Below are 14,975 nucleotides of genomic sequence, written 5' to 3'. Positions count from 1 at the left end.
CCTCCTGGCTCCGCTGATGAACATTCTCCAGTAGTTTATTTACAGTGGCATCCAGTTGGGTTGTGGGGGGGTACCACCCTTAATACCTCTTTTCTAATAATGAATCACACGCACACAAAAGAAAACAGTGACAGCCTACCTACAGAGCACACCTGCAGCCAATGCCAATTAACGCCATCAGTGAGCACAATGGGACATTAAAATAGGAAGGCGAGTAAATGGATTTGAATAAAAAAAAATGGAACGCTTGTGCCAGCTTTTATTAACAATAAACTGAAAAATAAGGGGTCTTTGTGTGTAATAGATTTCTAGTTTTGTTCTCTCCATTTTTAATCAAACAATCTTTGGGTCTCAGAACATTTTTCGAACTCCTTGTTCTAGTTTATCTTTTGGGCACCTTTTTTCATACTAGGTCAATATCTTATTTCAAGTCGTTTTCTCTTCTCCTTGGTCATATTCTCACGTGAATCAGACCCTAAAATAACTCCTTAATCGGCTTCGCAGGAGGCTGCATTATTTCTACAATGAATCATTTTTCAGTGTCCCCTCCCCCCATTTTGCCCTACTTTTAGTTCACTTTAATATGAAACCTCAGAATTTTTTTTCTAAGAGGTGGAATTGCATTGGAGACACGTTTTTGATTGCTTCCCACTGTTGTGAACTAAAATGCGTGAGTTGATACGTGTCGATAATTTATTAAAGTAGTAAGAAACACAACACACCCTCAAAAGTTTAGTCAGGACCTGCCTGAAATTAATGTTAACACCAGCACATAAAAAAAACATACCAGCAGCTGTCTATTTACGTTTCTTTTTTTTTCTTTCCAGAGGCCTAAAGACGGCCACTAATACATGTAAATTATCTCTCTTAAGTGACCACAAGATTGGGCTGCGTACAAAAAAAAAAAAAAAAAAAAAAGACTCAAAGAAGACCAGATTAACAATTAACAACAAGCAACACACTCACTTGCTGTCAGATGAGATTCAAACGGTCCTCGGTCCTTAGAGTCGTTGCACTTGGACCAGTCTGCTGATTGTGTCTGCAAAACAAGCCCCAGCAGTCTGCCTGGTCAAAGCTCCGGGCTCTCAGCGCTAGGTTCCCTGCAGCGCACACCCTGGAGAAAATGTCAGCCCCCGACTTTTTCCTCGCCTCATTTTTTGGGCACCCCTGCGATTGGACGCAATTAGAGATGCTTACCTTGACGACGGGGGAAACTCCCAGCTGGTTTTCAGTAGTGAAAGGACGCCATCTTGTGGCAACATACACGTATTACCCAGCCAGGGTTCAAACCTCTTCTCCATCCACACTGTTAAGATCACAGATTACAACTTGTTAGCCTCAAATTATTGTTCTGGCTCTCTTGATAAGATTGAGGAAGACTTCTGAACAAGTAAAGATTAAGAATCATGGTTTTAAAATATCTTATGTAATGAATGTACCAGTGAGAATTACCAGTGAGCCAACACATCTCTGAGGTTCGTAGCCATTATTTTGTTATTTGTCAGAAGGATCTCTAGCTTACAGCTGAAATAAAATAAAAAATTACCTCAATTCATTAATCTCCTTTATAAGTGTTTTTGCGCCTGTAGGTACACAACACACAATATATTCAAAGAAACTGGTGAACCAAAGAGATTCGAGTTGGATTATAAAATCAACACATGTTTAATCCAAGGGTCTACGATGAAAGCTCAGATTAAAATCAATTAAAAAATATTCCTGTTGTATTTGCACTTCCATCACTGTTTGGTCCGGAGCTGCAACCAAGAAGGACAGAGCGAGACTGCAGTGTACTGTAAGGACTGCAGAGCACATTATCGGAGCCCCTCTGCCTTCTATCCAGGATCTGTACCGCTCCAGAACTTGGAAGAGGGCAGGGAACATCATGGAAGACTCCTCTCACGAAATAAAGCTGAAAGTGATTGGGATTTGAACACAGAAATCTAGTCAAACGCAACCCCAAACAATTCAACTTTATTTGTGCATGAAAAGCCAGAAACTTGCACAATAGCAAGCCAGAGAGATATCAGACACACAACAAAACCAGTCTTACAAAAGGAAAAAAAAAAAACGATGAAGAAATTGAAACAAACTGGAAACATTTCAATCACCCATCACATAACCAAGATGTGTTCCCGATACACACTGAGGGACAAGACAAGCACAACGCTTGACATTGGTCTCCTGGTCTAAAATAAAAAATGCCTTATTTCAGCAGATTGTTAGAGCATCATTGTTAGGAAATTGTTCGATCAAGTGAAAACAATCTCAAGAGCGATGACAGTTTTTTAAAAACATTTTCCAAAAGATTCTTTGATGCACTTTGAAACTTGGCTAGCCTGGGTAAAACTTGGCCATAATGTAACACAATGCTCCATGTGGCTGTTTAAACAATGCGTGTTTACACACCAAGTCTTAGTAGAAATATACTTCCTTGGTTTTTATATATAAATCCCATCAATCTATCTCTGATCAATCTATCTTCAGTTTGTTGACTAAATCTGGAAAATATGAAATTACTGGCCAACATTGGTGTCATGCTGCAAGCTTCAAACTAGGAATGTTGTAACTCAATATTGAGAACCGATTAGGAATTAGCATAAAGAAAAATTTAATAAAAATCAAATCACGTGCTCTGACTTTGAATGAAATCACAGATCTTTTCTTGTTTGTTTGACAAGTCACAAGTTAGTTTGTACTGTTTAGTTGCAGAACAGAAGCTCGAAGTTTTTGGCTTGCAGTGGCAAATAGATAAAGTTTCTGCCCAACATCTTTGCTCTGTATACGTATGAAATGACATTTTGTAAGGATATTTTAGTTCAACTGAGCAAATGCATTTGTGGCTTTTTTAAAGTCAGCCACCATCCTAACTCATAGCATGGCGTTTAATGCCAGCGGTGGAATATCTTCTGAGCGGAAAACAGCCCAGAGGCCCTAAAAGCCACAGGTTCATCAATCTCCTGACTTCTGCAATCTGATCTATTGCTTCGGCTTTAAATTGCTTGCATTAGTAAACCACAAATTCAAGTAAAGTGGGACCTACAATATTAGCTAACTCAAGAGGGTGACGTGTTGTAGAGGGGTGCTGTCAGAATCTTACTTTAGTAAAAAAAGTCTTTTTCATTTACACCCTATTCTAAAACAAATAGTTTAATTTAAAGCACCACACTCTAAGCTATACTTTTATTTTGTATTGTTTCAGCACAAGAGACAGGTGGAGTTCAGATTCAATAGCCTAGATCTTTTGTAAAATTCAGTGAATATCTTCTCATGTTTTGCTCATTCACTTTGTGAGCATGCTCACAAGCCCGAATTCTGTAATAGGTCAGAAAATAAAGTCGCTCAGACCAACAGTATTCCGGTGAGCTGGTGATCCTCAGTGAGTAAACTGTCTTGTCCTTCTTTTTAAAGTTTCTCAGCTGAAACTGTAGTACTGCCACAGTTGAGTGTAAAAGTGGAGGATGCAGACTCATTGGCATTAAGTAGATGGAAAATAAAAAAAGACACAGCCAGATATCCAGACCAGAACAAACACAAAGCGGGACAAGGCAGGGAATTGGACTGAACTGTCGAAGGGAGCACAACAACAGCAATCTGGTTACTGGAAAGAGAAAACCAGGAAGTATATAGTCTGAGGGAGGAATAACGATAGCAAACAGGTGTGTGTGATGGGAACAAAACGGTGCAGAACTCAAAGCAGGTGAGATTCTTTTAAAAGAACAAAAGGAAGAAAATGTGAAATTGGCTGAAATAATAAAGAACAGTGATTTGAAAATAACACAAAAATACAACCATGACAACGGGTGTGCAACGGGTGTGCATGCCAACCCATTATCTTCCTAAAAATAGTTCCATTATTTTAGTCATAATTTATACGGTTTAATTGTTTCCTGTGTATCATACTTGTGCTGTTTGACAATTAAAATTGTTATGCTAGATATAACAACCCTGTAATTTTTTGCATGACAAGAGTGTGCAAATGAGGCTATTCGTAGAGGACGGTGCTCCAAATTGCAGTGTAGTATGACCACAAGGAAAGATTGGCTGATTCATTGTGGGTTTACATGGACCTACTCTGACCTTTGATTAAGTTTTAAATTTTTATTGTCTGGGTATGATTATTGTTTGTTATAATCAAGCATTATTTTGAAACCTCACCATGTTGTTTTTCTGGAGCCAGAGGTGACTGTCTATAGTCTATGCCTCACACGTGCTACTCACATTTGCACAGCAACTCACACTTGAGCCATGAGCCATGCACCCGTCTTCCCAATTCCATATGTCTCCATCCAGTGTCTCGGTCACCCCTCTAAACTTACTCCTAATGAGTTGAATCCTAATGTCAATAAGTAATTTTTTTCAGGGACCACCAACAAATCGATTCATTTAGTTACACAACATCATAATATTTTTTTTTTTTTTAAAAACAGCATTTAATGAGCAACAGTGAAATGTTGTTAGAGGGTGTCTACTGAAGCCAGAGTTTTTCTGTTGAAGCCAGCAGCTGGTGACACTTGCGACAATTCCACATTGAGGCACTTCTATTAGCTTATTTTTTACATATCGAGTGGGTAGAAACTGTCTTAGTAATGAATGGCTATTCTTAATGGGGGCTTGGAAGCAGCAAAGAGGGGCATGCTCCTGAGTTTTGCCCAAAGGCTCCTCAAAATAATAATAATGAGAAGAAGAAGAAGAATATAACAAGATTTATATGTATTAAATATTTTAATATTCATTTGATATGATATTATGATAATTATTTGCAGGCATTACAGTATTTTGCATGTTCAACTCTGGAGCAAGCAAGACTTTCCAGGACCTGTGATTGAGATTAATGTCGCAAGGAGAGAATTGTCTCTCGCGTCTCTTTGCACTTGACATTTCTCCCACAGCGAGGCTGTTATTCCTTGAAAGGTACCTCCACCTTTAGGTCAGCACTGAAAAATCTCTACACTGGAATGTGGTACGGTACATTACATATTCATATGCCTTCACTGTCACTGACCAAAAAAAAAAACTGTAGATGATGGACGGGATAGAGTGGAAGGGCAGAGGAGGTGGGGGAAGATCATGTAAGAGTTTGGGGGAAAATGTGAAAAGGAGGTCAAGTTAAATGGCAAAACAGAGAGAACCAAAATCACTTTAAAAGACATTGAAATGCCATGTGAAAATAAACAGCCTGAGCTCCTCTCAGTTCATAATAACAGTCCCTTAGGGAGCCCAGCATGTTCACTTTCCATCTGCCAATTTATCTGAAGTCAAGACACCATCTTGGCATTATTTTATACATTCTTTTAAACACTTCTTCAGGGCTCAGCGGCTATTCCTCTTCAAAGACCCATAACCTCAATGGGAATAGAGGAGAAATTAACAGGTATAATGCCAGCATGTCCTTGTGCACTATATATCTGTGTGCGTGTCGCACTCACTGCTTGTTGTGTGCAGCATCAACAAATAAGCATTGAGGAAAGTGAGCTATCAAGAGCTCCTCAACCAGTAATGTCCCATCCCTCTTTTTGACATTACACCACTGAAGGTGGTCTCTTCCCATCTCTCAATGATGATTCAACCACAGAGAGTTTTTAGATGAGGATACCTTGAGGCCACGGCTAGGAATCTGTAGTAACCCAATCTACACTTCTGAAGACTCAGAGGACTTTTGCTGGTCTGAGGCTGAATTTATGTGGGATTATTTTTGGGTTAGCTGCTTACCTTTGACAGGAGTGACTGTCAAGAATGATGATGGGAAACTGGCTCTCCCTCTGGGTGTGTGTTGTGCATATGTGATTAACACGCTGAGGAAAAAGTATTGCTTAGAAGTAAGTGTGCGTGCTTTTACATTCATGTATGCATGTCTTTGCATTAAGAAGGGGGTTCAGGTGCCTCTCTGGTGGTATTTAGACCCTTCATTTGTGTGGAATCCAGCATCATTATCCCAAAGTGTTGCCAGCTGGAAACGTTTGGGAGTTCCCATTTGAACTCTATGTGTGTTCTGAAGATGTAGAGGGACTTAATAAGTCAAAAGTCTCTAATGAAAGCTTATGCTCTGGTTCTCATACCCCCCTGATATTCATGAGGAGCAGAATCTGGCACTATCTTACTGATTAGCTAATAAATTGTGCGGCTAAAACAATGCCACCCAAGGCTACAGAGCTGCTTTTTGAATTAGTTGTAATCCAGTGAATTGGAAGTGGATGATAGAGGAGATTAAAGTCAAGCACACTTACAGTCAATAACAGCCTAATAAATCTAAAATCAGTTGAAGAAAAACTTGAAATATTCCAGTATTTCCCTCTATGTGAATCAATCATAGTTATTACAACCAGTTATGATTGTTGGGTAACAGCTTAGTTAAGGCACTTGTAAAACTGAAAAGACAATATGCAAATACAAAATAAAATATATAATGTAAATTGAATTCCTTATGACTTAATTCTGATCCTATTGCTATTTTATGTGCTGTAATGCAACAGTTAACCTCTGGGTCACCACATCACCACTGCTTTTACTTTTTGCCTTGAAACTAGGTAACGCTTTAGCCATATTGGCTGCATAACTCTTAAAATGCGAGTGCTAGTCTGTCACTCAGTCCATCTTAATTTTATACTCAAAAATCTCACTTTGGCAATGAATCAATTGGTACTGGACACACTTTTCCTCTAGCTCCAAAATGAGGTTGATTTGATTTGAATTCACAGGAATTATTGTTGTATTCACTTCTTCTCTGGACAGATTATATCTTCTACTTGCCTTGTTAAATTTGTGACTTGAGAGCTGCTTCCTTCATCAGTTATGGTTAGTGAGAGTCGGGTTTGGTGCTATTTTGCTCCAGCTCCAGTGTTGCTTGATGTCCGGAGACAAAACTGGAGGGTGGATGGTGGAATAAGCGTTGCATTTGTTTTGAGTTCGAGAAGAGACTTTCTTGCAGCTTCATTGTAGTATATCTGGAAGATTGCTGTGAGACAATGATGAATATAGCAGTTAATTTTCTGGGACATTTACTGAGAGCAAGTGTGCATGTTTCGTTCATGAATTTTGCTGTACACCCAACTGTTTGTGCACTCTCCAGAAAATCACCAACATTCCTATGTGAAAACAACTTATGATGCTAGCTGGCTCCTGAAAAAGCAAAGGGTTGTAATGCAATGGGAGCAGGTCGATAAGGGAAAAGCTATGAATGTAATTGACTGAAAAAACTGAGGGTATGTACATACAATTAAGAAAGTTTGATAGTTTAATGACACATGCCAATCCAAAAAAAGTGAGCTCAGATAGAGTACCTCTCATTCAAGACACAATGAGAGACATGTGCTCTGGTAACATGACTTATTCCTGATTTCGTGCAAAAAGGAAATTGATAAGTTGGTCAATTTAATCAAATTAACTATGCCCAAAAATGTAGAATTTTGCTCATTAGTTCATATAATTTATTTTTAGTGAAATGTCACAAAAACAATTGTTTTTTGTCATATAAAGAGATGCTTTGGACACTGATGCATCCTTAAGGATAAAGTGGAATCACTTCCAAGACTCCTAAACATTTGAAGATTAGCTTTCTGAATAAATTAGTGTCACACTATATAGTAATGAAACTTAAGACAAACCTGAGCTTAGCATCGCGCTAGCAAATGGTAGTCGGTTGAAATTACTGTTAGATGGTATACCCACTTAAGGTGAGCATGCTAACATTGTAATTCTAACATAAAAGTCTCAAATTTTGTTAGCATTAGCATTTACATAGCCCTGCAGCATAGACAGATGCTTGATAGTTTGTTAACATGCAGAATGCAATACAGTCTTCTGAGATTTCCAGTCAAAAGGACACTCTGCTGCAGAGTGAAGTTTAGAGTAAGTTATTTACATGTGTGTGAATGCTTACATGTCAGTTAATCTGATTATTACAAAGTCCCATGTGATCACTAAGTCAAAGTTAACAGCTGTTTAAGTCTAGTTCTTGTGTACATGTTATTACTGACTTTCTGAACCTCTAAAACCTACATATCACAACAACACGGTCCCACAGCTTTACAAGCGCTAATTACATGCACTCTACTGAAATAGATAACCCAGTATTTTCACCACTAGATGACAGTGTTAGTCTAGTTCCTCTACCTGCGGCAAAAGCAGGCCAGAGAGAGTGACAACTGACAAAGGCAATCAAACTGCCCAAAAACAACACAACAAAAGGAAAAAACTGCCACACTGATTCCAAGTGTCTTGTTCCCGCTGGGACAAAAGACTACTTGAATGTAGTCTAAAGATTCCCCATTGATATCTGCCTTGTGTTTTGCACTCTACAGGTAAAGAACTGAAAGCTAGGTAGCAGACATTTAAGCAGAATCCTGTTTTTCACAGGTGAAAAAATAGAAGTGAGTCTAAAGTTTTTTTAAAAGCCGTTTCAGCAAATATTTTGATATTTTCTCAATCAATAAGGATAATAAAGATACTCTTTCAATGTGGTGTTGATATTTCTGTAAGAGTTAAGTTTCAAGTATCTATGGAGAAAAGGTGTTTTTTTGACAGGCTCAGTCATCAGTTTTCCATAGTAATTTCCTTTCACAAAAGAGGTATGTACTTTCAATTTGGTTTGCATAAGCCATACAGGAGCACAGTGTGGGTCAGTGATTGCAAAGCAATCCAAAACCAGCCGTCCCACTACTAAGACCATGTCTCTTCTCTGTATTTGGATGATATTAATCAGGCTTTATAGGTTGTATGACTCAAGCATTTTCAGAGTTTGTGATACTGGTGCATTTTGTAGTTTTGTTCTTTGTCTGAGTGATCATGGTAATATTATCATTTATTCATCTCTTAATTTTACACAAGTATAAAGCATAACTTCTATAAGGTGGATGTACAAACTCTTAAGGAACACTATGGGAGATTGACTTGACAATTGTCTGGCAAATTACCTGAGTATTACATTGTCTTGTTCACTGTGGTCTCTTTCAGTGTAACATGAACCATTGCTAAATGAGACTAAATGCTCTCTGATTCCAACAAGTTCGTAGCAGTGTTCCCATGGGGTCAAGCCGCGTGCACCATGAGCTGAAAAGCATCCTATTTGGTTTTCTCTTTACATTCAGACTCCATTGAGAAGTGCATGCAGGCAGGCATGCAACAGCACACTCACACAAAAACCTGCCCCTTTTGAGTCCTAACCACCATAGCTGTATATGTCCATTCCCTAATTGGTGGTTCTTTTTTCAAAGGAGTGATTATGTGTGTATGTGTTTAGAGGCGTCCTCTCTGTGTAAGGCGTCTCGATTCAGTCCATCTCCAACGCCAGAGGGGACAAAAGAGGCACCCGTTCCTCCTCTCAGGGCAAGGGGCCGTTGACACCAATAAATCCCCCCTTCCACTTCCTCCCCGGTGTGTTGGGGTTATGTCAGGAATGTCCTGGGTCCTATTGTCCCCTGGTGCTCTGTTTTTGGTAACCCATCACCAGGCATTCTCTACTGCTCACACTGCCTCCTCCCTCCCCCTTACACACCACACATGAGCACACACACACGTACGTACGTCCACACCCCATAGGCTGTGTGTCCCTTGGTCCCTAACTCTGAATAGACCACCTCGGCTGAATACGACAGACAGGCAGGCGTCAGGACATCAGGTTCAGCAGCCTAAGTCGTACATTGCAGCCCAGTGGGGAAAATACAGCCAATTATTTTCACCTGTTTGGTTCCCCTTGCACTCTTTGTCTGATCAGAGAAAGGAAATAAAACAATGGCCCGAGTGTCTTCGACTCTACTTTTAATGCTGGTTCTGTCCTTTCAGTGGGATCAACTACTTCATCTCTTTCACCCCTTTAATGGTGTTTATTAAAGGAAAGATTAATTTGATCCTCATAGACCTGTGTGATAGACCATGGACACCAGTATATTTACAGTGTATTTACAGTGTACAGTGTATTTACGGTGTTTCAGGGTTTTCACCAGGACAGTTTAAGTAAGTTAAATGTCAGATGAATAATCTGACATAATCTGTAATGATATAAAAGTAGTTTTAAAGTTGTATTCAATCCTAAATACATTGCATGTAAGTGGCTCCACAGGTTTCGGAGCCTATAATGTTAGCGTGCTCTGATGTCCTTTTTCCATACACATACATGTGCCTCTCATACATATATCATTTCGCAAAACTCCTAGTTCAACACCATTTACAAAATTGTTGGAAGTACGTGCTACATAAAATGTAAATATAATCCGTTTCTGATGGTTTGTGTCACGTGTGGGTGGCGGCGAGGAAGGAGAACCCAGGTGCAGACACTGAAATAAAACCGGAAATACATCAAACTAAAACATAGACAACAAAATCAAAACGCTGAATAACTCGGACAGACAGACTGGCCGAAATAGAAACAAGGAACTGGGAGCAGCAAGAGAGCTGGTAACAGTGAGAATCTGGCAAAGAGTGAAGGAAACCGGAGTTTAAATACAGAAGAGGGTGATTGGTGAATGAGCGCAGCTGATGATGTGTGAACGCAAGTGAAGGGAGTGGAGCTGATGACTATACCGAAGAGAGACTGAGGAAACAAGTCAGGAAATGACAGAGCCCTAAACAACACAGATCATGACAATATGAACTTGAAAATAAAAATAGAAAAACTTCTCAAATGTTGCAACAGAGTTTTAACTTTAGATCGACTTTGAAGTTAGCAATGCGTTGAGTAGGACAACTAAAGAAAAGCAGTGGAAAATGGAAGGAAAATATCCAGTGGAACATCACATTACTAATTAACTAGTAACAAGTCATTAACATCAATCGGTATAAAAAGATCATCCAGAGAGGCCGTGTCTTTCAGAAGTTAAGGTAGAGATAGATTTATCATTCTGTGCAAGCTTCTGGGCAGGTTTAAGACTAACGATTCTCTCATCCACAGTACATGGTATCATTAAAGATTCAGAGAAGATGGAGAAGTCTGAAAAATAATGGACAAGGCTGAAAAGCAGTATTGAGTGGCTGTAATCTTCAGGTACTCAAGTGATGCTGCATTTAAAAAAATGACGCAAGTCTGTAGTGGACATTGCTGCATAAGTTTGGGAACCCTTCTGAGAACCATTGTCAGTGAACACAGTTCCTTGCTGCATCCAAGATGCAAGTTAAAACTTGAACATACGAAGACAAAAACATATAACATTTGAACATCCAGAACGAACTTCACCACAGTCAAAATGTTTGACACTACTGCCTATTCATTTTGAATGAGTAGGTGAGTCCAAACGTGCAATATGACAACATATGTGCTATCCAGCTGACATCTTGCTCATTTCAACAGGAAAACACGACAGTCTGCCTGATAACAACAGCATGGCTGTGTAGTAAAAGATTCAGAGTTATAAATAGGTCTGCTTGCAGTCCAAACCTTTCACCCACTTTGACACATTGTGAAATAATAAATACAAGAGTTGTTCAAACTGTGGGTCAGCTGAAGCTATATAAAACAATAAGGAGATAGGATTTCATGTTGAAAACCGCAGAAACGGATCACCAGAGTTTACAAACTTGATGCAACACATTGGTAAACATGTCCCTGCCCCAGTCTTTTTGATAAGGGTCATTCATTTTAAAATGAGCATGAATTTCCACACAAAAATTAATCCATCCATTTTCTATAGCCTACCCGATTACCTGTAGCCCGTTGGAAGACAAAATTGTTGCCATTAACCATTTCTAGAAACCAGGGATCAATGCCATATGCATGTATAATCTCAACAGAAGAGCACAGTGTTCAGCGTCTCTCCCAAGTCATTCCAAAGTGATGCTTTGTGTGGTCGTTTAGTTTTGATAGGTTGTATTTTACACAAAGCCATGATCTTTTTGTAATCTCAACCAAGCAGTATTGGATTCAAATCCAGATGAACAGGGAACAGGAGTTAGTTGATAAGTTTAAAAAAAGCAGTGGTGTCAGAAGGGACTTCTTTGAGATTACAACTGAGGTGTCCAGATTGAAACAAGATGAAACAACAATATAATCAAAACCATGTCTCCTAGTCAGTGGCCACTGCAAGTCGGTGAGGGTTGATTCATGAGGGTTGTGCTCTTACACTTTTCCATTGCAGTTTCAAGATATGAAAAATGGCAGCTTTTGGCAACTTTTACTTCAAGTGACTGGGTCACTCAGTTTCAACACAAGATATGTTGTCCATGTTGTGGTATTTTGAAATGAATGCTGGGAATGAAATTTGGGTTTACATTTTTTTTTCTTCAAATAATGTTGCATCATGATCGTGATCTTATTTGGACGTTGCACACAAGTTCAAGTTGTTGTCAAAATGTTTCCTACCTCTTCATAAATGTGGAGCATAAAATATAGTTAAGATTATGAAGTGTGAATGGAGTACATGAACACATAAGGACTGACTTGTTTATCAAATTACATTTATGAATTAGAGGACAAACACCACGCTGCTCTTATTTTACTTGTTGGTTCTATTTTTCCTCATTGAAGTCAGACTTTACTGGGGTTTATGCACAACACCTGACATTTGGTGATTACCCCTGACCCTGCCACAATCACGCATTGCATTGTATATCTTTCTTATGTGTGTGGTTATGTCTTGGCATAGTTCTAATAGTAACTAAACAAAGAGCGGAACAATCTTCTCTAAGTTGTCTTAAAATAAAACAATCCTCTTGGCTAATTGTGTCACTGACCTGAAATTTCCTCGTTAAATCTGTTCGACATAATCCAATATGTTGCCTGAAATAACCGTAAATATGTTGATTTGTTTATAGATTCTCTATCTACTTTGCAGACACATCAACTACCCTACCCTACTCAGGCTCTGTTATCTGCTTTTTTGTCCAGATGCAATTTTTCATCATTCTCATACGTTCAGCAATCTTTTTTAGCCACAGCATGTCCCACACAGCCATTCAAGACACTGCATTCACTGCAAGCACTTCATGAATTCATTCACTCTCTCATAGCAAACATACTCTCACTTGGCTTATTCTTAGCTTCATCACCATTCATTCCGGTCTCGGAGGAGGTAACATCCCATTCTGGTGTAGCAGCGTCCTCTTGTCACCTGGCTGCATTAGAGCTCACACCGCTGGCAAACCCCCCCAAATACCAGAAGTTTGATTTGTTGTTCGGTAGGGGTGATGTATGTTTTCTGTGTGTGTGGAAGTTAGAAGGAGTGGGTGGGTTGTACACATGTTACAAAGTGAGGCGCCATTGCGGCCTAAAAAACTATTAGACTCTGTAAATACACACTGTGGCGAAAGTAAACATTCTCAGCATGCCATCTAGGCGCACAGAAGGGGTACTGGGAGACAGCGACTGGACAGACTGTGAGGGGGAGGTGTGTGTGTGTTTGTGTGCGCGTGTGACTCAGTGTACATGTGTGCACATTAGGAGTACAGCACTAATCAGTGAGCTGAGATGGGTATGGAAAATATAGATTTGAATGGGAGAAAACTGGTGTGTGTGTGTGTGTGTGTGTGTGTGTGTGTGTATCTAATCAAATACAAGTTGAGAAGTCAAGTAAACAAGTTAAATTTGGTTTACCTGTGTGTGTCGTTAGGAAGACCAGAGATGATTGTTTGTCAGGAGCATGAAGTGTTTGTGTGGAACGGTGATGAGTGCCGATCAATTATGATGTCTATCTTGAGAATGCGTGTGCACAAAGTGTGTATTGTGCAGTTGTGCATTTGTGATACCCTCTATGTTTCTTGTTGGCCTCACCTGAGTGATGAGAATAAACAATATAAAAACTGGGTTGGGGGGGTTTAGGGGGTGGGGGGGGGTTGCAAGTAACCATGGAAACAGGGCTCAGAATATGCACTATTCCCAGCCCTGAGAGTGCCACACCGCCCACAGCTCTATTTTTAGCCCTTAGTTTGGGCTTCCAATATCTGTTACATCTAACAAGAGTTAAACTGAGTAATCATCAAGCATGACTACAGAAATGTGACTCTGACACTATGTGTCTCATTAAAATGGTAGCAGCACAAGAGCATATCGGACAACCCGGATCACACTATGCTTTTAACTGCTGTGTGTTTAAATGGGGCTCTGAGGATGCAGACCCCCTAAAATAGATTATATTTAGCTGATTATTACTTTTAAAATCACCCTTGTATAAAGAGATTGACTGTCTTAAATACCACAGTCACCTGTTGTTAGTTGATGTTATGGCATTTTATGAATTCTGTGCCTGCTTCTGCCTGACTCCAGGTCAGGTTTGTCAGCTCTTCAGGAGATGTACAATTGACATTAGTTGAGCAGCTGAGCTTGAGCTGGAATCATAGCACTGGATAAGTTCTGGATAAGCAACAACCCTAAAATATAGACATACCTGCCAGGCTGAAGGGGGAATAATATAAAGGTCCAACCCAGCTTGGGCTTCTTTGTCTCTTAAAAAGACCTCCAATACTCATACAACATCACTGCATCTGCAACTCCTGCCCCCCCTCCACACACACACACACACACACACACACACACACACACTATACACTACAGACACCTACACATCTCTTGCTTCTTATATAACGCAAATGAGTACTTGACGCGCATACATACAAGCACACACATACAGTTCTCCAGACACCACAAGCTTGGGTTGGTGGTGGTGTGATGGAATGCTGGGTATCATCTGTGGTGACTCTGTTTGTGTGTATATGTATGTGTGTGTGCGTACCCTCCCTCCCCTCAGTGCTCAATCTAATACCCTGTCATCATCAATAACCTCACCAGTGCTGACTCACTGGCTTTTACAAGTGTGGGGTTTTGGGTCTTACTCGCAGCCACAGACCCTTGTCTCCATCTCTGTCTGTCTGTCAGCCCACAGCACCATCCAGAGTTGTGCGTGTACATTCAAGCAATCAGCATGCACGCTTTCCTACAGACTTACTCTCTTAGGAGGAGATGTGTCCACATAGGTATGGATGTCTCTTCCATGTTTCTTCAAGTGAAAGCCCTTTGCAGACCCTTTACCACCCACACCCACAGACAGCTCTGC

The 14,975-nt window shown here is 39.9% G+C and overlaps 1 protein-coding gene across 1 annotated transcript in view; it reads right to left on the bottom strand.

Annotated features, from left to right (window-relative positions):
• ntn2 (netrin 2) overlaps window positions 1-1,046 on the bottom strand; it is a 43,591-nt gene extending 42,545 nt beyond the window's left edge. The window contains exon 1 of the mRNA XM_075457793.1: window positions 967-1,046. The gene's annotated coding sequence lies outside the window, so the exon portion shown is untranslated. The remainder of the gene's footprint in view (window positions 1-966) is intronic.
• Between the last annotated feature and the right edge of the window lie 13,929 nt (window positions 1,047-14,975).

This window comes from Odontesthes bonariensis, chromosome 23 (genome assembly GCF_027942865.1).
Source record: "Odontesthes bonariensis isolate fOdoBon6 chromosome 23, fOdoBon6.hap1, whole genome shotgun sequence".
Lineage (NCBI taxonomy): Eukaryota > Metazoa > Chordata > Actinopteri > Atheriniformes > Atherinopsidae > Odontesthes > Odontesthes bonariensis.
This window is presented reverse-complemented; position numbering and strand designations above follow the sequence as displayed.